This window comes from Sabethes cyaneus, chromosome 3 (assembly GCF_943734655.1).
Source record: "Sabethes cyaneus chromosome 3, idSabCyanKW18_F2, whole genome shotgun sequence".
Taxonomy (NCBI): domain Eukaryota; kingdom Metazoa; phylum Arthropoda; class Insecta; order Diptera; family Culicidae; genus Sabethes; species Sabethes cyaneus.
Window position 1 is genome coordinate 200,076,881 of NC_071355.1, and position 22,703 is coordinate 200,099,583.

The following is a 22,703-nucleotide window of genomic DNA, read 5'->3' on the forward strand; positions in this document are numbered from 1 at the left end:
TAAAGCGCACCCTAGTTTACATTTATTCGTTCAAAATGATAGTAACTGATTCACATACGATTTTCGTCACAGAATTGTATAGCATTATGGAACTAATCATGTTGAGTCGGATTTCATCGTATACAAGCGTACCTACTTATGGATGTAAATTGTTTTCATATAATGTGCAGTACGTATATCGCCTCCAAAACAGTACGCATATGCTGGTTTCGTGCATCGAATGCGATTTTTCTAGATATATATATATCGGTACATATATCATATTTGTTACTTTGATATACGTACGAAAATGTTTGCTGGGATGTACCTTATTGTTTGTCTTATTGTTTTCAAAGGCAATACATCCAAATGCAGCTTTATTATGGTTGCTTATTCCGCCTCGATAAAACTAGTTGGCTATGCAACATGTCATTAAGTTGCTTTAAGTATTCCCAATAGAAGGCGTAGCAATACATAAGCGTATTCAACATTGGTCTCATTGTAGCTGCTTGTCAGACCACAATTAATCTGTTAATTTATAGTGCTCCTAAAATGATAGTACTTTGAGTAAGCAGATTTATTGCTGCCATTACAAAGAAGAAGTAGAATTCGTCACTGAAAACCTATTTTTATGGTATGCCATATTGATATTCGAACGTTCTTATCTCGCTGGAAAATGAGAAAGAACAATCGAATTTATTTCTTTTGTTTAGGCAACTGGTTTACCAAGTCGGCATTATTTTGATGGCGCGTTAACTTGAAACACCTATTATCGCAGCATTCACGATAAAATTTAATGCGCATATCCTTGACATCTAAGGAAACCACAGTAAATTGTCTCTTTTTTCCATAGAATACAATAGACCAGGATAATCTTTTCTTTTCACATTTATTTATTTACAAGTTAACAAAGCAGGCTGGCACCTTTATAGCTTTGAAAGCAAAACTTTACAGAAGCTTTGAGAACAAGGCTTCTTTAATTCATAGCGCTTGCCGTCGAGTAGCGAAAAATCCTCTTTATACAACTATTTTACAAGGTATTTGGTAATTGGTGAAACAGGAAGCGATTCACACGGTAACAATGGGTGCTGATTGTGTCCCGGAATGTGTCATATACATTTTTCTTAGGCCAGCCGTTCTCGAGCTATTGCAAATTCTAATTCCGGGTCCGGGACCTTCACGGATTGGAACCGAATTTTGTCAGTTTGTTCGTTCTAGTTCGGATAGTAAAAATCCTAAATTTGGTGCCTGTTGGTTGTCTCCATGATTATTAAGACTACCTCTTTTTTTTTTAAACAAAACACCTTTTTTTGTCAAATTCGAAAATATAAAGTTAGAAAAACTATTTTCACATTTTCAAAGAAAATTGTCGAATCCAAAAAGAGGTATTTTTTGCCGACAGTGCTGCCAAATAGTTTTTAATTCTATATGAAAACTAAATTTACATGAATCCTTGCGTGGTATCCAACATATCAGCAAAATTTCATTTCAATCCAAAATAGTCGAGAAGAACTGATTTGCTATTTGAGCTAGAAATGCTCAGTGGCCAATTCGATGCAAAAAAAGATATTTTGTAGTTTTCCAGGGACATTTCAGACCCGTGATTCGACATCTCTTTTTGGTTGAAACCCAACACCTTCAAAGTTCGATCTGCCAACGGTTGCCTATGACACACCAGGCGAAAACTATTTGTTCAAGTATTCAGTATTCAAGTTTCGTTGGTTTAAGTATTCAACTGGACCATTGATGATATCAAGGATGACATTTCAGTTTAACACTAGCGCCAGTTTCTGTTTTTTTATTATTTGAAGCTAGATGCGGTAACCTATTGCATCCAATTTGTACAACATACACTCTTAAATGATTCTACCTGTAAATAAGTCGGATTTAGTTAAAGCTAGGTTGAAACTACTCAAAATGCCCTTAAAGTGTACAAACTCAAACTTTGGGTAAAAATTTCAACCAATTTTGGCTACTTGCTACCGATAATTGATTTATTCTCTATGACAAATAACGCAATTTTAAGTTCCTACTACCAATTTTTTGGTTGAAAAACTACTCAAAATCTGAGTTTGTACACTTTAAGGGCATTTTGAGTAGTTTCAACCTAACTTTAACTAAATCCGACCAATTTACAGGTAGAATCATTTAAGAGTGTAGTGTGAAGGCGTTAAAGTAAAACACTTTTCGTAACCACCGTATATAAATTTCATGAGTTATTCCATCTCACACATTAACATTTGGGAATTTTGCTTGGTTAATGGAAACGTGTTAAGATATAACCCCACATAAAATTACCTCACGTGATTTTTCATGAACATTTCCAAAAATCCACACACCTAGAACAAAACACAGCTGATTGGTTATGCCTGTAGCTTCCAGCTGAGCTAATTGGCATTGTTTGCAATCACAAACATAAGGCGTGAAGTAGCAATAAAAACCACATTGAAACTATCAATCAAACATCAATCGGTTCGAGGTTAGACTGAATGGCGTTTGACTCAGGGTTAGTTCCAAAACAAAAGCTGAATATCAATGCGGGCTTACGTTTAAGAGATTCGTACATACAATTCATGCCGCGCCACTTCGGTGTAGCGAAGCCAGGCCAGACGCATAAATTAGGCTCAGCCCGCGATCAATGATTTTCGCTTGCTGCTGCTGTTGTTCATTTTCGGTTTTGCCGAAACTTCTTTATGTTTCGAGCGCGCTCGGTGGGAAAATTAAACTACAACTTCTTCGATTGAGGCAAGTAACGTCGTTGCGTATGCTCCGCGTGCCGCATCGAATGGAAGATTCAAGATGAAGATCACGCATGAAACAAAAACTCTAGATTCAGAGGGATTTGGAGGTCGTAGCGCACAATGAATTGGTGAACAGTAAAAAAAACCGATCTAGCGATACATATTTTTTCCTAGCATGGAAATGCCGTCGGAACTGAACGGTGTGGTACTTGAGGCCTTTTTCGAGCGCATGAATGAGACTGATTGTACTCGCTTTATTGAACGAGCAATCGAGTGCTTTTGTTTTTGATGAGACGAGGAGACGAATGCGCAACGCCTCACTCTCCACTACCCATATTCGAATGGTGTGCTTTGTTGTGAGCCGATTTGTTATTTTTCACACTTTGCACATCTTTTCGAAAACTTCTAACAAGTGGTCGCTTCGCGGGTACAAACATGTTTGGGGGAGAGCGATTGAGAGATTGTCCACACAAAACCCATGTGAATTTTCTTCATGTGGTTGTGTTTAGGATAGAATACCAGTTGTGTTATTTTCATTGTTCAGAAATAAACTACTTATAAATTATTGGACACGAAAATGTTAACTTCATTGCACTCAGAAGGTTGCACTATTTTTGGAATTACAGTGAAACAAATACAAAAATACTTTTATGTAGGTTGAAAATAAATTGAAATGGAAAACATAATAAATGAAAATCTTCTAGGATAGGAGATAAAATAAGTATTCATTCTATATCTTAGGTTAGTTTTGAGTCATAACTAACAAATGTAAGCAACAAGTTAGCAAATAATTTCTCACTCAACTATACGATCACACTCCTTTGAAGAAAAGTGGTTATTTTCTGCCGTACGAAATTTTGGCATTTGAATATAACTGACGTTAGAACCGACGACGACGACGACGGACGAAAGAATGTTGAGAACCCTTCTAATGAAAAGACACTGCCGGGCGTAACATAAATGAATTTTCATTGTTTCCCACATTTTTCACATTTACACACGGAATGTGGGAACAGGCTAGGTCGACTGGAACGACCGAAATGTAGCCATCGTGGGAAAGTGCATATTTCTTAAGGTGGGCGTATAGCTAGGGTGTAATTTGAATCCTCTTTTTTCTCTAATAAATAAACAAAACATTCGAAGAAAAATTCTCAATCGCGCTTGTCGAATTTGTCAATGTGTTGGTCCACCCTAATGATTCATTCGGAATTTCATTTTTGTTGATTTAAATTAATTCGACCTCTGTGACCAATGTAAATGGGATGCGCTTTTCGCCACACCTTCGCGGACAATGTGTACACATTTTAACAGGCTTCAGGGTGGCACTACAGAGCACAGGTAGGGAGCAATCCCTCCAACAAAGGAATGTTTCTTTGCCAACGACAACGATGACGACCACGACGACGGCGGCGGCCATAACACGACAATGAAGAAAATGATGTGCTATGAAGAAGGTATATGATTAAGATAAAAGCGATCGAGATAATCGTTTCCGGCCATCAATGGCTCAATTTTGGAATGCGCGTGTATGTATGTTTTAGCAGGGGTCCTTATTATGGGAAAAATGATTTTTCTGGGATACGGGTTTTTACAATTATTTTTTGTTAAAATGGTTGTATTTAAAGTATTATGCGGGCCAAAAGTTATTACTTGATGAACATAGTTTAAGTTCAAACAGAATAATAAATATTGGAATTGCATATTTTTTAAATTACCTTTCCTTTAAACGGACTTCACCGGCGATTCTATGCAACATAATTTAATATTACTAATTACTTTTTTTTGCAAACTTGAAATGCGATTATTGAAATTATTATTATGCTTATAAAAAAATATAAACATATAGGATTCAGAATAGGCTTTAAACCGGTGAACCAGTTTGTTTCCATCCCACGCTATTACAACGACATTGATTCACGCAGCACTACCCCACAATTACATGCCGTCCATTTCGGATGCTTCCCTTCTGCTCAAATCCATTAAGATAAAAATCGGACAGTGTCAGCTCTCCTGTCGAAATATTTTGCCCGAGTGTCTACGTGTTTTGGACGTTTTGGACCGCGCTCCTAACTAATATAAAGTGGTGGTGTTAGATAATTACCCACAGAATGTCAAGCGACGGAGACAGGGCAGAATAAAATTACTATAAGTAGCCGTCATAATTATGCTATAAAAATTTTAAAGCAAATCATAATTGACTGTAAGCAGTTCCATCAAGTGCAGTTGCGTCAGTGCGTTGCTAGCCAGAGTAACGGAAAATAACTAGGACCGTTCACCGTGTTGTTTGTTATTTAACCAAACAAAACCAAATTTAACTGTGGTTGCCTTCATAATATTTAATTAATTTTTCCCTTACCTATTTTGTTAATAAAAGAATCAACTAGATGATCTTTTTCAACGCCTAGATTTAGTAGTGGTTGAATTTGGCAAAGCTGTCTTTAAAGAAATTATCAAGCCAAACAATTGAAGTTCTTCCGACGTTTCGATAGTTTTTTGATACCTTTTTCAAGGGTAACATCGTTGTTTCTTTTTTGTTCTACCGTACTTTCCACGGTCATAGAAGTTCGTAGTTTCTCAACAGTTTTGCAAAATTATTCCCAATTTGTAAAGGCACTATCGATTGCAAGCAGGCTTTGTTTATTTCTCATTCCTTTTGAAAAAAGCACCAGTGCCTAAACGTTAGAAGACCAGAAGAACATCAAATATAGATTTTGGTAGTTTCCTTGCATACTATCTTGCCATTCCTGGCGTTTATTTTGTACACGAATCTAGTTTATGGACTTATGAATAAAAACGTTATTTATTGAATTCGAGATCACAAATTTTTCCTGAAAGCTCCGATGTAAATAATTCAATTTTCTCGAACATCACTTCTTTCAAAACTTGATAACTTTTAAACCAAAAAGTGTCTTTGCAATCCATAAAAACGTACTGCATTTTTTCAGATTATGCAGAAAATTGAATTTATTTATTTATTTACTGCGTCTTCAGTAAAATACTGTACACTTCTAAATTATTCAACAGGCTAAAACGACCGTAGAAAAAATCAGTGTCCGCATTTTGATAAAAATCAGTGTCCGTTTGGAATTTGGTGAAAGTAGCATAAAAGTGTAAAACTAACGAAAATTACCCGAAAATTACAAAATAAAACGAAAATATCAAACGGTACAATTAAATAACAATGACACAAAATGTTATAAGAAATGAAACAAAATATAACCAACAAAAATCTCACAATATCTCTGACACAAATAAAAACAAAAATAGTACACACACACACACACACACACACACACACACACACACACACACACACACACACACACACACACACACACACACACACACACACACACACACACACACACACACACACACACACACACACACACACACACACACACACACACACACACACACACACACACACACACACACACACACACACACACATACACACACACATACACACACACACACACAATAAATAGCACCAAAATGATAACAAAATTACAAGAAAATGGCATTAAGATGACACAAAACCTAAATAAATATGACGCATAATGCACCATTGACATAATAATGAAGCTAAAATTAATAAAAATTAATGATGATAATCATTACGCACTTTTTTCACGCGATTGTCGGAATTTATGCGGATGTGCTCTGTGAGTCGCTTAGGTTTGGAATTCACAAGGTTTTTTACGCAAAGCTTTGGAATTTATGCGGTTATTTATGAATATTTTAGAACTTACTCGATTTTTACGCTATTTTCGGATTTTACGCGGTTTTTTTCGCGGTTTTGCTTTACACGAAACGTGTAGTAAAAAGATACAAAAATGGTATAATAAATTACATATAATCGTGTAAGTATAACACTAAAAGACATGATAAAATTCAAATTAGATGCAACAGAGATATGGAAAACAATATAAAAATGAAACATGCCCAAATGCTACAAAAACTTCACGTAAACAGCACAAAAATATATGAGAACGGTAAAAAAATATGTTTCATTGTTTTTTTTTGGTTAAAAAATTGATTATATTTAATCACACGGACGCCATTTTGAATCACGTCTCATATGAAAAGATTTAAAACGTAGTATTTTAAGATAAAACTGACGGAGAACAGGCACAAAGATACACACCCCTGTTCTGTATTTCGAACGGATTGGTATTTCGAATGAAAGTGGATGGTATTCTTCATTACGCCAGCAAAATCAAACGGGTAAAACAACTTGTTCGAAACAAGTCGAACACAATAAAGATCCTTTCGAAATCTATATAGAGTAACGCGGGGCATAAGTGCGATGTTTGAAGTTGTCATCAGTTTTCGTGAGATATACAGAAGGACAAGAACATAATATATTTTATAGTGATGCAGTAACTCAATGTCTTTACATACAACTATAAATCATCTGCGGTAATAGTGTTTTGCAAAGTAAATTCTTCTTTCTTTTGATCAAGTGCTGATTCACACTCTTACCCCACTAGCGGGGCAAAAGTGCGAATACCGCGGGGCAAAAGTGTGACGCTCGAATTCATGAAATTAGCACAACAGTAGCTAACAAATCCATATTATCTCCAAACTGCGTTATGTTTCGGTAAGGAATATTCTAAATTTGCGTCTTTCCTATTTTGCGCTGGTGTATTGCAGCCTCCGTTAGATCGAAACTTTTCCAAACGTTTGTTTTTTGTTTTTTGTTTTCCTTCGGCCAACAACTGTAAAGCACACAGTTTTCTGCAGGTCTTCCATTTCTAGTATCTATAATATAGTGCCTAAAGCTGTATATAATTAGCTATACATTTTTGCCTCGTCCATGAATCGCACTTTTGCCCCGTCCGTGAATCGCACTTTTACCCCGCTAAGCGCTTGACGGGGTTAGATTAAATTACGGAAAAGCGAAATATATTTTGTAAATTCTTTTCACCATATTTTCAAAACAGATATGTGAGTGATGTAAAACGCTGCTACAAATTTTCAACAAGTAATATCCTCCTGTTGATATAGTATTTGCCGTACAACGAAAAATTACATCAAAACACCCTGAAATAAAATTTGAATTTAACTCAGCAACTATGCTTCGTAAGCAACCAAAGTTTACGATAGATTTAAGCTGTCAAAGTAATTACCCATCCATGCCAATGCAGTTAATTTAGTCGGAATCTGCACCGATAAATCATTGAACCGCACTTTTACCCCTCCTTACTCTATATAAAAGTGACCGTGAGGTTTTTTGTATGTTCCACCATAACTCCAGAACGCCTTCACCGACCTCCATCAAACTTGGCACACATATTTCTTGATATAAGGGAATCAGCACTGGGGGGTTGATAAGAGGGGGGGGGTGCTCGTAACAGGGAAGGGGGTAGGCCCAACTCCGAAATGCCTGGACGGTTCTTCATCAAACTTGGCACGCATGTTCCTTGACATAAGGGAATCAGAATTGAAGGGGTTGACAACACGGGGGGGGTTCATAACAGGGGGTAGGGTCGTAAAAGGGGGGAGGTCCGAACTCTGAAATGCCTGGAAACTTCTTCATCAAACTTGGCACATATGTTCCTTGACATTAAGGAATCAGAATTAAAGGGGTTGACAAAAGTGGGGGGGGGGGGGTGAGATTCATAACAGTGGCGGAGGCCCCAACTCCGAAACACCTGGATGGTTCTTCTTCCAACTTGGCATACTTGACATAAGGGAATCAGCACTGGGAGGTTGCCAAATGAAGGGGCCTTAACAAAGGGCTAAGTAAAATGGGGTGCGTTTCTCTTGCATTTAAACAGATTGCAGTTGTGCAAATAACTTTGAGAAAAGAGGGGGTTCCACCAAAGAGGAATATATGGTAAAAAAGACCTTTGTTTAGCTTCCATTATAGTGATTTTCGTAGATCAAACCAATGCCTAACTAGCTACGTGACAGAAGAGGGAGCTGACTGGGAAAGAATCGACGAGTAGGGGGACGAAGAACGTGAGTATGAATGTATGTTTCGCCATAGCTCCGGGACTTCTGGACTGTTCTTCATTAAAGGTCGTTTATCAAACACATGTATTTTGGCATAAAAGAATCAGTGCAGGGGGGTTGACAAAAGAGGAAGATGGTCTTTTAGAAGGGAAAAGAAAGGTTCCAATGGGTTAAATGGTGCGTTTCTCTTGCAATTGCAACGATAGCAGTTATCCAAGTTGCTGGATTTCTGAAAGGGGGAATAGGGTGGCCATTAACAAAGAGAAGGTTCAAAAACGGTTTTTTTTTCGATTTATAGGGATTTCCGGGAAGAAGTCAAATTTACAAGTGGCTCGGGGTCAACATGAGGGAAACTGACAAAGAGGGTAGACACATTGAAATGAAAAAAGGTTTTGGTTTCTTGTACTATGAAAATTTTCGTTACAATAACAGATGTACAAGTGACTGAGAGGCAAAGGAGCTCCGAGTAAGATCGGGTAATCAGCTAGTACAGAATAAAGGTGACAAGCATAGCATTCAATTGACACAAAAATAATACCAATACGATACAAAAATGATAAAAAATGACACGAAAATTATACAACTATAAATGACTAGTTGACCCAGCAAACTTCCTATTGCCACAAATTAAACTGTACATAAATCGCGAATCTCGGATAACATTCGAACCATGCAAAATTTCCAATGCTTTACTATTGCAAATTTTCAAATTCTCCTCACAGCAAAGTAGAAAACAACCCCCCATTGTTACGCCAGATAAAATAAAACTAATAGTATTTAAATATTCGCTATGATTATATAACATTTCGTGGAATACCATTTCTCGTAAAGCACTATTTCGCGGGTGTGATCCTCTTCTTACTCGCTGTCGCTCGTTCGGACCCAACTAAAGAAAAGTAATAGAGGTGACCTAGGAAAACAAATAAACTTAGGTAGAGATGATTTCTGCGGGGGGCTGTCCCCCATAGAAAAAGTTCATGCCCAAGAACTCTTACTTGCCAAATTTGGTTCCATTTGCTTAATTACTTCTCAATTTATAAGGAAATTAGTGTTTTATTTGTATGTGATACCCCCCCCCCCCTTTAAAGGAGGGAGGTCCTAATTCGCCATAGAAAAAATTGTGCCTCCAAAATCCCCCACATGCCAAATTTGGTTCCATTTGCTTGATTAGTTCTCGAATTATGCAGAAACCTGTATTTCATTTGTATGGGAGCTCCCTCCTCTCATCCTCTTAGAGCGGGAGGGATCTCAAACCTGCATAAGAAACTTTTCCGGGCCCCAAAAACTACTGCATGCCAATTTTCATCTGAAAAAAATATATTCTAAAACGACATGAAAGTATATTAAATTATCTCGTGTTTGACCCATTCTATTTTTGATTTTATATCTCTTGCATTTGGGGACAAAAAGAAGGAGCTACCAATGAAGGGGGGGGGGGGATGAGCGCGTGAACCGTTTTCCAACAAACTTGGTATTCGTGTTCTTTGGCATGAGCAGATGGTATTAAACAATGAGATATATACAGGTGTGGCAATGTTGGTAAAGTGGTGTTAGTACAATGCAGAAATTTCATCATTGTATGGGAGGAATCGAAAATCGACCAATCAAGCGTGACGTCAAACTCCAAAATCAAACCCTCCAGTCAGTATTTTTATATGTATAATTAGATTGTAAATAAGAGTTACGTACTGATATGTAGCCAACAAAATCGTATTCGACGCGCAAAAACCGCTTATCCGTACTATTTTGGAGGCGATCTACGCACTAAGGAATAATTTTGAGCGATACACTTATATAGGTATTTCAATACGATAAGATCCGATTAAGCGCGACCAGGTTCATACAGCTATACAACTTTGTGCTGAAAATCGTATGTTTGTCAGCTACTAGCATTATAAACGATAGAATATCAACTTGTGCGCGCTTTATTAGGTTTTATTTACGATTCCGAATTTGTTAAGAGACATTTACGATAATTTTCGTACATTGATATACGAGTTGGTGCTGGCTGGGCCCATTGTCTGACGCGGTTTGTTTTTGTAGTTTGACGTCCATTACTGGTTTTTCGCTACTAATATCATCATATGTATAATACAGGGATACCTCTATATAAGACAATTTATAATTTCTAAATGTTGTCTTCTATCGAAACATGGTTTTTTCAATAAAAAAATTGCATTAGCGGTCGCCAGTTTCGCTCTGTGTTATGTGTTTACGGTGTTTGAACTATTTATTATTGTTTGAACTATTAGTTTTTTACTATTTTTGAGGTTATTTTGAAATAATGAACATCTTCATGGCGCCGATTTCAGAATGGAAAATCAGCTCTGGTATCGTTACCAGCTATGTCAAAGGGATTTGTTTCGATATAAGACAAAAATTGTCTTATATCGAATTGTCTTATATCGAGGTTGTTTTATAACAAGGCTGTCTTATATCGAGGTATCCCTGTAGTGTATCAATAATAGTAATTAAAAATGTATCAATAATAGTTGTACAAGTATGGAAAGAAAAAATATCAAATTGTGTCGTGATCCTAAGCATCAATTGATGCGGGAGGTCAGTTGTGAATATACTCAATAGACAATTCAAGTGAGGACATTCGAAACACGCAATCGATGATTTTCAATGAACCACGCTGAATAGTGTTCAACATGCAGTGAGCGGGTAATTTTCTTTCAGTTTACACCAAACACAAGGTTGATTTAGGCTAGACTGCTTCCAGCCGAGTGTACATGAACAACCGAATCCAATTACCTGTAGCGATCTAACCTACAGCATAATACCTTGCCTAGATTTACCGAAAGATTATAGTAATGAGAAAAATCGCACTTCTCGATCTAATTAAGAAATTATACTGTTTTACAGAAGCAAATTGCATCGACGATCCTCCGTCACTTCCCTGTGGTTTAATAATAATGGCACAAAACTGCAGCCCACCACCACCATCATCGTCATCATCATCATCATAATAATCATCATTGTGCACTAGCACGATTATCCTTTGTGCAGTAACTGCAATCAAAGTGCAATCCTATTCAGGGGGATTTATCTGATGGTTCGTGTGGCGCACAACAACACCGACGCGCGGCACTCATTTTGAGTAAATTTGCCAATTTCGACAACTCACAAGGCAAAACTGAGCCGAATGTAGAGAAATTCCATTAATTTCATTGCTTTTTGTGTGAATCGAATCTGGCAGCAGTTCAATAAACGATCGATATAAGGCAAATAGCACACACGGACGAACAATTACTATGGACGTACCTTTTGAAGATCTTTACGTGCTGCAGCGCATGCAGTAAAGTTTAAAAGTGCATCCGCCGCCGCTGCTGCTGCGCTGCACTGTGCTAAAGTCGGTTATTCTTTAGTTATGCACACCGTAGGTAATTCAATAGCGGCGCAAAAAGGGAAACTTTTTTTATTTTCGACTCCCCCACCGCCACCATCGCCACCATTCAATGGTAATAATCAAGTGGTTTTGCGGTCTGGAAATATTTGTTTGTGCTGGGCTTGTGAAGAAAGGGCTTTTGATGATGATGCGTTTCGCAGGCCTCGAGCCAAGCACGTGCCGTCAGTCAGTGAGTCAGTGCAGAGTGCAACGCGGCAGTGGTAATGTTGCGTTGCGTGACTGTTTTATTGTTTGAGCAAATCTCGGCGCATTCATATCGTTTCGTTCTCGCTTTCGTTCTTGATAAGGACGCGGTGACATTCAAAAGGCCCAGAAAGTGAGGGGACCATTTCAATGAGCACACTGAATCTAATTAGTGAAAATAGATTTAGTCGAGTGGTTGCCATTCAACGGATTCTCGGTAAATTCTATGATGGCCATGTTTTACTGGTTAAAACCCAATTTGGTCTGCTTTATTTTAAACACATGGATATAAAGTAGGTGGATGCTAAGTTTTTGTGCCAGAAACCATATACTTCGTTTTGGTTCATTTTGGTTAAAAGGCCTAAAAACCTCTTCCACTGTTCTACGGTTGATTCCGATGATATCGACGTCATCCGCAAACTCAAGAAGCATGTGAGATTTAGAGTCTCGTTCTTTTCCACGCTTGCTCTTCGAGTGTCGCACGAGTCAACGTAATCAGTTTTGTCGGAAAACCATGTGTTATCATTATGTGCCATAGTTCAATTTGTTTGACTGAATCGTACGCCGCCTTGAAGCCCACAAACAGCTTATGAGTCTGCAAATTGTACTCCCGGAACTTGTCTAAAGTCTACAGTCTACAGATAAGAATGGAGCAACTTAATACCTCGATAGTTTTAACACTCGAGTCGATGTCCTTTTTTAAAAATCCTCTGTTCCTCTTGTCGTCTTAATAGTTTTTAGCGGGCAAGCTACCTCAAAAGCATCCGAAATAACAGATGTTATGACATCTACAGCCACATCCAAGTTGATCGATGACTCAATCGTAGTCTCGTATCCTTAAAATATCGTCGTGAGTTCAAAGAGTTTTAGACAATCTTGGATTGCGAAGCGTTCAAGGAGACACCCAAAGAAGCGCAACGTGCAGAATGTAAACGGACCGAATGAGGGTTCAACAGGGATCAACAAACTGCATGGTAATGAATTCTTATATCGAGATTGAAACGAGCCTCTTCACCGTGATTGTCCTCTACTAACATGCATCTAAACGTGCTTAATAACTCACCGTTTGTGCCGATTGCGTCACCGCAAACGCTCAACGTTCCTCACATGAAAGATGCAAATATGCATGCTGTACCTGTGCAAACGGAGTAATCCGCGGCGATCGTAGATCGGTAATAATGCGTTATGAATCTGTCTTGAAATGGAGAAGCAAGGCCTCCCCGGCGGGTTAGGACTAAGTGACCCTTCACATCCGTCCCCCGGAACCTCTGAACTGGTGAGCACATCACTTAAGACCATCAACGTGCTCCTCCGGTAGCATGTAGCGCGCATTCTCCGTCAATATGCCAACAGTCATACATCATTTTCTTGCATCTTTCGTATGCTTTCACGTCGCACGTGGGGTTACTTACCGGCCTGTCGGTTGATTGCTAGTCTTCAACGAAGCTTCTTTCCACTCGAGGTTGAACTGAAGCATTAGGCAATTTTAAAACCCTTCAATATTGGCTCATCGAGGCTCTTGTCTTGTCTTGCCGCCCGCATCGGGCGGTAGATCGCACCATCACCGGAATCGATTACAAGCGATGCTACTTGAAGAGGACTTAATATGCATCGGCCGCCGCAAATGAGTAGGATTGTTGATGATCACTACCTCATTAGCCTGCAGTGAACTCGGATCGTTTCACGTTACGTGTTTTCGTGACCGATTCGACTTTTTGCTTCATTTTGTGCCAGGGATTATATCCTACACAGTTTTTCCTCCTCTGGTTCACGTCAAGCATTAGAGACGATTGCGTTAGTCGATCCGTAATCAAGCAGTTGACGTCATTCATATCAATCAATCGAATTTATTTTGCAGTGTTTAATTTCCCTCGCATCGTTTCAGACAAATGAAAGAAAGTTTTTTTTTTCGACTACCAACCAAACCGAAAATAATGCTTACTGACTCCCGCGATTCATCGCCGGCGGCGGAATGCCATTTCACGACCAAGTGCACTTTCAGGAAAATTTGATTATGACATCATCCACGTTACGATGCACAACTTTCCCGATGATGATGAGTCACTGACTAACTGCCTGCACATAACGCAACGTACATTACACCGTCGTATCTTCTGTGCGCCTGCGTTGCGTGACCATCCTCAACCAACAGACCGGTAGAGTAGACTTTACTAACCGATTTTCTTCCGATTTTATGTTAAACGTTTCGATTACTCAACAGTGAGTGCGAAGACTATGATAGAGGTATATGTTGCAGTCCGTCAGTTAGTCAGTTACTTTGCTAGTCAGTCAGTCAGTCAGTCCGCCAGTCCGTCAGTCGGTATGTGACTCAAGCAAGCAAGCAAGCAGTCAGTCAGTCACCCAGTCTAGCTTAACTCTAGTTGGTCTGTCGAAATTGCGTTGCGAAAATAGTTGAACACCATTTTGCTGGCATTGTACCTACAGTGTGTCGGGTCGGGCTCATCCGTCTTTTTGCAGTGTGGAAAATGAAAAGACTCTTGCGTGCAAGTTCAGCATAAATCAAACCATGTACCTATCTACAATACTATTGTACACCGAAAACAAAAACAAAACCATTTACCGGCTGAGCTGAGCGTTCGCCGTTCGCCCAACCCATCCACCCTTACTTAGCCAGCTGGAAAATGAGCTGGTCTTAGGTAAACAGACAAATAAAGTGAGGTTGAATTTTTTTATGACTTTCTGCCATAGAGCAGACGGCGAACTTTAGTTTGTCCTTATGCTGTAGTTTGACGTCTGTTTTTGTCCCTGTTATTGAACGACATTGTTTAGAAATTGGATCGAATATAAAATGAGGCTGCTTGAAGACCTACTAGTTATAGATAGAGGAAAAACTGACGAGTTTCCATACGTTATTGTAACCTATTTCATATGTTCCTGGCCAATATTAAAAAATGAACAATGTCTCAAACGAGCGTGAAATAGGCTCTTTGTTTTACATGAGTTTTAAAATCTAATACAAGTTTACTTATGATTTTTCTATGTGCCATCCATAATAGAATTAGACATTAAGTTTTTAGTTTATTTTCATTTATACAGAGGAGGAACTTTTTCTATGCAAGGGTCTTCTAGGAAAAATTCTTGTTTCGAGCATTGAACTTGTTAAATTTATTGATAAAGACAAGCGAGACTAGTATACGTCTTTCATATTCCAGACCTTTCTAATTCGATCAAGCATTTTACAGATCTTTCATTACAAACTGCAATACCACCGCACCCGTCACGTCAACCTGCACACTAATTAGTTTTATTACTGCGCTTTACCAGCGTAAATCATTCCATTTTAATACAAAGTTGAAAGGCAAGGCACCTGCACGCCAGGGTCGCAATCGCAACGCGGATAGCGCGCTAGTCAGGCGGCGCTACAAACCGGCGGCCGACGACGCCGCGCCGGCACCGCTGCTAGGCGGGAAAAACAAGATACTAAAAATTAAACTTTATTCCTTTACTGTCTGGCGTGACCAGATCTCGCACCTACCTCTGGAAGCAAGTGATTATTAGATGTCTTTTTTTCTTCCTCATCTGAGGAAAAGCTTTATTTTCACCTTGAAAATGAACTTTTAAACTGATCTTTGCACCTTTCTGCTCAGTTGTGCGTGTTTTACACTTATAACAGACCTCGTACTCCGAATAATGCCTCCGAGCACCGAAGAATGACTAGTTGGATGAACTGGAAAGTTTCGATACAGATTAAAAATATATCGGGGCGATCGCAGGTGGGGTTCCCAGTCACCCTCTATCGGCTTGGTACCCGAATGTTTTACTGCCGCCCGCTTCTTTCAATACTCTAATGCCTAATTTTATTTTTTTCTCCCCAATTCTATCATTTCCCGTATTCGCACCTCACACTTTCCATGCGACGATATTATTTTTGTATGACTGCCGTTTGTTTCTACCGCCGAGAAGATAGACTGTTATTTACTCGTTCAGTGCGATAGAAACAAAGCAGTGCGTTGCCTATGGTTTCACGGCAAGTCTCATGATTAAAACCGCCACCGGGCGTGTTTTTTTTCTTTTTCTATTCTACGACAGTGTTGCTCTTGTAGTCTCAGGCAGTGTGTTTCGGTACGCAGTGTCATCAGCTTAAAATAATTTGATCACCTCCTCGATCAGTTGATTTACGCACAGTGAAAAAATATATGGTGGTATAGTATTATTCAGGGGTGCTTCTGAGTAATCTGCGCAGATAAAAGGAAGACCATGTTATTAAAGTTGAGGAAGTTCCTGGTTTACTTAGGGCGTCAACCTGTTCAAATTGGTCCATTGTTCGTAAACACAAGAAAGACGTAAATTGGGGCAAATTCATAGAAACTGTTCTATCGGAAAAACGCCGTGAGCTGTGAGGTGAATATGTAATTTTTCACGTTTTCTACATTACGCATGTCATCCGTTCCAAAAACCGGAAACCTGAGAAAAACTTTCTTTGTAGGACCGGGCATCTGCTATTTGTTGATAGTAAAACGACTCCAGTAGAATGGACTCTGAGCTCTGATAGGCACAAAGAGAAGTTTTTTGTTCATGGTTCAGGCGAAAAGTTCCACTGTTTCCACAAGCGGAGTTACGCCGTGGACAAACTAGAGGGATTTGTCGTTTATTGAGCGCTTTAATTTTGAGATAGGGTATGTTGCTACGTCGTCGTAATTGCCTATTCCCGTCCTATCCAACACAAATTATTAAAAATATCAGCATTTTTATGACACACAAAGCAAAACTAGTTATTCCCTAATATTTTAGTTAGTTGTCAATCATACGCGATAAATCAAAGTGAGCTGAGATCTATTCAAATGCTTTTTATGATTAAAGAAGTCCTACCAGCCAAATTTTCAACGTTTTTTCGTGCGACGAAGAAGACAATGTCGACTAATCGTGTTAATTTCCGTCATTCATAAATGAAAATAACTCACGCAAGGCATTGTCGTTATTCTACATCCAGGAAAACTTGCCTGACCTGCAGAAATTTTGTAGAATAACATTTGTCATGCCGTCCTGCACAAATACATACGCGTTAGCTTCGTAAACATTGTTGTGATTTTAGTTCGGACGATGAAAAATTTTGATGGACGGATTTTAAAACGGTACGACGAATTTTAGAAATAAAGTCAGTTGCGTAATTTCAATAATATGCTTTAATAATCGCTTTTCAGTGATTTCAAAGTTCACGGATCGGAAGGTAAGTGTGTTTTAGTCAAATCAGCACAAAAACTTTTGGAGTATTGATTAAATCCGTCCAACAAATGATGAAAATTAGAATGGCTTTCCTTATTACGACGGGAATTAGAAAAAAACCCTATATGCTAAGAAAGAATCATTGCTTTTTTGACTCGTTATCTCCAAGTTTTCCGGTAATTTCATAATACAAAAGTGTTCAGCAGTCATCCCAAGCAGCAATTTAAGTTTTATTACGTTCCTCTAGTGGTTTTCATGACCAATTTCATCAAAACGCTAATAAAAGAATGAGCTTCACTAAAACCTTATTGCCGCTATAAAATTCCCTTCCGCTCAAGAGACCCACTCTTAAGAAGGTTTTTATAACGTCTTGAAGAGTCAGATCAAAAGCTCAAGCAGGTTTATTACGCTCTGCCAAAAGTAGGAAAAAACCGATTACGCTTTTCGCTTGTGGACGGCAACCGCTATAATCTAATGAAGCTTTTCGCATTATTCGACAAAGCTAAAGCTTGCTGCGTTAAAAGCTAAATCACCCAGACAGCTTTATTAACTTGAAAATGTATTGCCGTGAGTAGAAAAGGTGAACTTTGTCAAATCATCGTGATCGATTTGATTTACAGCGACGATAATAAAATATCCGAATGAATATATAACAAATTTTCAGCAGTTTCCCTAGTAACGCATCTTATGTGCATTAAATGGTCAGTGTTAAGTCAGACCGAACCAAGTGACAAAACTCTGATTTCGAGAGAAACGCGTTCAAAGTTTGCTGCTCTGTATGGTTTATAACTCTGTCTGTTTGCAACATTTATGTAGTTTGATTAGAGTAAAATGTAGCTTAAAAAAATTCTTGATCGTATGCTGTCATTAACTCATTTTTTTAAATTTTGCGACTTAGTCCGGTTTGATTTAGCACCGACCAAATTGAATCGTGTATACGTTTCGTGTAACGTGGATTCTTGCAATTTGTGAAAACCAGTTATTATAACAAAATAAAAAGAGTTATTGCCAATTGTTGCAAAGCTAAGCAATCATTTAGAACAAATTGCTGGTTTTGAATAAATTAAAACATATTATTTTGGGTATAACCGTTTACTATGCCGATAGACTAATATAAAATTAGTTCCCATAACCATCTGTATGGAATTCCTTACCAAAACCATGTAAAATATGTCTTTTGTATAGCAGTTCGGCACCCAATTATCGCAAAACAAAATAACCATTCAAATCTTATTATTGTTCACCTCACGCCCAATTGTTGCTCAGCTTTTGTTTTAGCTTTTCCTCATTATTACAATTGCCAAGTGAATTATCTGTGAACAAAATCACTTCCATATACTTCAGGATTACCTTCACATCCATTATCATCATCATCCCCCGCTAGCACCAACTCGTATACCAATGTACGAAAATTATCGTTAATATCTCAGAACAAATTTGAAATCGTAACTAAAGCTTGATAAAGTGGGCACAAGTTGATTTTCTATCGTATACAATGATGATAATACATACGATTTTTAGCACAAAATTGTATAGCATTAAGAAGCAAGTCGCGCTTAATCGGATATTATCGTATATAAATACTTACACAGTCGTAACGCTTGTAATTATTCCTAATCAGGTATATCGCCTCCAAAATAGTACGGATATGCCAATTTTGCGCATCAAATAAGATTTATTAGCATGTATATCTGGGCGTAATGCTGATTTCTATCTTTTATATACATATGAAAGTGCTTGCTGGGACATTATGGACTCACAGAATATATGTGTTTGCATCTAACATTCGGCTTATTTTGCAAATCAACTTTCTTAATAATTGTGACAAAAAAAATCGTCTGGTGAAGGCGAAACTGAGACACATGTAAGAAAAACTTACGTAACTACGCTTAAAAATCACGTTGATTTACAGGAAAAGTAGTAAGATTCTGATAGATAATGAAACTATATAGCCGATATTGTAGTCAAATTACATTGAACATAATAAGCCGTCGAGAAAAGGTACCAAAAATTACGAAGTGTGCAATAATTGGGTGGTGTGAAATAATTGGCAAATTACCCTACATTCGATCTTAGTTTCTAGCACAATCATTAGTTGCATTCTGACATGAAAACCGATTAATATTAACTTTCTTTCTGTAAATCATAGTTTACTTTAATGAATTGTTTGTTGGCGACCAAAAAAAATGCTACAAACGGCAATATGAATTCTAATATTTTTCTTAATAGCAGTGTTACCAATTCATAACTAACAGTTTTATTGCAGTTTTACAAGAAACTGCAATAATATCAACTTAGATTGGTGCGCCATATTTGTATTGCTACGCCTCACTTATAGTATGTATGATGTATCGCAGCCAACCAGTTCTATCATGATAAATTTTAATTGCCAGCATTTCCAGTAAAAGTCTATATCATAAATTTTACATAGCAAATATTCAACTAGCATTCGCCATCTTGCCAGCTCGCTATTTTTTAATGCAAACGGGGCTAGTTGAACACACACACCTGGGGGGTTATTTTTCTTGCAAATTGGAATAAGGAATTAACGGGAAACTAGCAGTCATTAACTTTTCGTCCGAAAGCCCAATTTTGGAAGCAGTTTTTCGGCCCAAAAGCGGGATTCTGTTTAGAAAAATAAAAATACTGCATTCTTCTTGCCAATCTGAACACAGCGAATATATTTTCATAAACAGAATTTTTGTTTCAAACAAAAAAACTGCTTTTGAAATTGGCAGAATCGATGACGACTAATTTCATCTTAAGTCATCTTAGGTTATTCAAAAACTACACTCAAAAAAATCGACACGTCGCATCCACGTGAAAATTCATGTAAACTTCTGTACAGCAACTTACGTGAACTTCATGTACTAGTTAATGGGAAAATTGATCAAATTTACCGGGATCGTACGTAGACTGGTTAGTATGAGTGCGAGTTACCAACAATTCACGTGAATGTTACATGAAAAGTTTCATGGATGAGAATTACCTATGTTTTCACGTAAATTTTTTTGAGTGTAAAAAACTGGCAAAATATGCTGCTACATCACTGCTAATCCTCTTAGAACGCTGACATTGCTTATTTCTAGCTAATTACCGATTAGAAGAGTTTGAATAAAGTTGTGGCTGCTAATTTACCACAGCAATGCGGTTAAAAAGCTGATATACAGCAACGTTCAGTATAAAATGCCAGAAATCAAATGTCAAAAACCGTTTGATTTACTGATTATATAAATGTTAATACTTAACATGGGATGTTATGTAAGCTTATTCCAAAAACTGATCAACTAACCCCGCTCTACCCCATCTCCCGGAAAATTAATTCTAGAGATTGAGATCCAGTGACGAAGCTGGCCATTCTTGTGTTGATATCAAATAGGGTAAATTCTGACGATCCGACTGTTGTGTAGCTTTTGACTAATAAGAAGGAGCAGAATCCTTCTTAAAACAAGTGGTTTCACATTGGGGACTGATTTCGTAGCATGAATCAGGAATTCCTCAAAAAAAGAATTCCAAATTTAAAAGTTGTACGATTTTGTTCAAGTTATTTTGTTTTGGAAGATTTTAAACCGGTATTTTTTGTTTGGTGCTTAGGTTGCTCCTTTTTGAGTTGAAAAGGTCCTAAAAGTCATCTTGTCAAACTTTCTTCAAAAAATTCTTTTAAATCACCGAATGAATGAATAATATCAAATGCATGGTATTTATGTTAATTACTAAGGTATATAGTAAATGATTGCGAAAATATGTAAAATCTTCATTGAAATTGTGTTTTCATTGAGTGTAAGTCCAAAGATTTTTTTCGTATTTCCCATTTTTCGTATTTTTTTCATGTATGTATGTATTAATGTATGTATGGGGGGAAATTCACCATCAGTTCAAGGTCCTGCCAGTGTATATGGGTAGACTTACAGTAGATCCAAATTTGATTGTCAAATGGATTTCACACTAAAGCTGTTGTAGAAGGACCAAAAGGGATTGGGCGGACCCACAAGCAAAGACACTTGTGCGCATTCCGGGATTATAAGAATTTCCTTCCAGTATCAGGATCCTTCCATGTAACAATCAATTTCGCTGCACCAGCTTTAACCCACGTGATGGTTTGTTTGTTCGAAGAGTGCAACATAAATATTGTTTCAGATCTTCAGGAATTTCCTCCTAGTGATTCCGGTTGACTCCTCACTCCATCTTTCACTCATATGATGCCTCTGTATTCATGAATTTATCATATAATGCATATAATGAATTTACCACATATATATAATTTGATATATATTTGATATATAATGAAATGAAATTAATATGGAGAAAAATAGAACGAGCTCACCAGCAGTTCTTTGCATCAGATATAGTTGCATCATAATGATGCCATCATTTGAGTTTCCATCAATCCTATATGTACAACAACCCAACGATATCCATGTACATTATTAGCCAGTTTTACGGTAAATGTTTCCATTGTATAGTAGGTTTTTGACGAGCTAAAACGAAACAAACAATTAGAATATATGTTGGGGCTTACCTATCAACGGAGCCGGGTGGATCGGCCGTCTGCCCAAAACTACGATCAGCCAGCCGGGATCCACGCCGCATGACCGGGTATGACCACGTGGAGGTGCTAGATAGGAACTTGGGTAGGCTAGAGCTATGTTGGACGCATCTTCATTGCCTTCCCCCTTTTATACCCACTTTTCGTATTTTTTCTTCATATAGAATATATGAAAAATTCAGAAAAGTATGATATAGAGGGTTTAAAGACATAATTTTTCATAGAAATAAAGTTGCGATAGTGGAATGGAGACGCATCGTGTTTTGTCTGTTACTAGCAATGAAAGGGATATTTTTAGTATGGACAAATCAAAAATTTCCGTTGTGCCGTCTAAGCAGCTACCTATTTCTAATCCTTCTAACCGGCTTTTGCTTCTCCGTTGTTCTGTGAACCCGCTGCTTTATATATGCTTCGAGCTGCCAGCCATGTCTAATGATACTTTTGATCGATGATTGAGACACATTCGAATCCCGGTCTAATTTTCTTCAAATATAAGTTCGTTATTACTGTTCATTTCAAGTTCATGATTAATTCAACGAGAAAATCACATACCAACTGTAAGGTGGATTTTTTAAATTATTATTTATTTTTCTACGAACGGGCGATTGCGTGGAACCGTTTTGCACTTTCGGCTTAAGCAAGAGCCGTCAGCCTTGAAACGTAACAATGCAAGAAAGCTGCATGATCGCAAATT

General features: G+C 37.8%; 1 protein-coding gene across 6 annotated transcripts in view; it reads left to right on the plus strand.

Moving 5' to 3' along the window:
• LOC128743226 (tyrosine-protein kinase Btk29A) overlaps nucleotides 1-22,703 on the plus strand; it is a 206,135-nt gene that overhangs the window by 162,468 nt on the left and 20,964 nt on the right. The gene's annotated exons all lie outside the window — the stretch shown is intronic.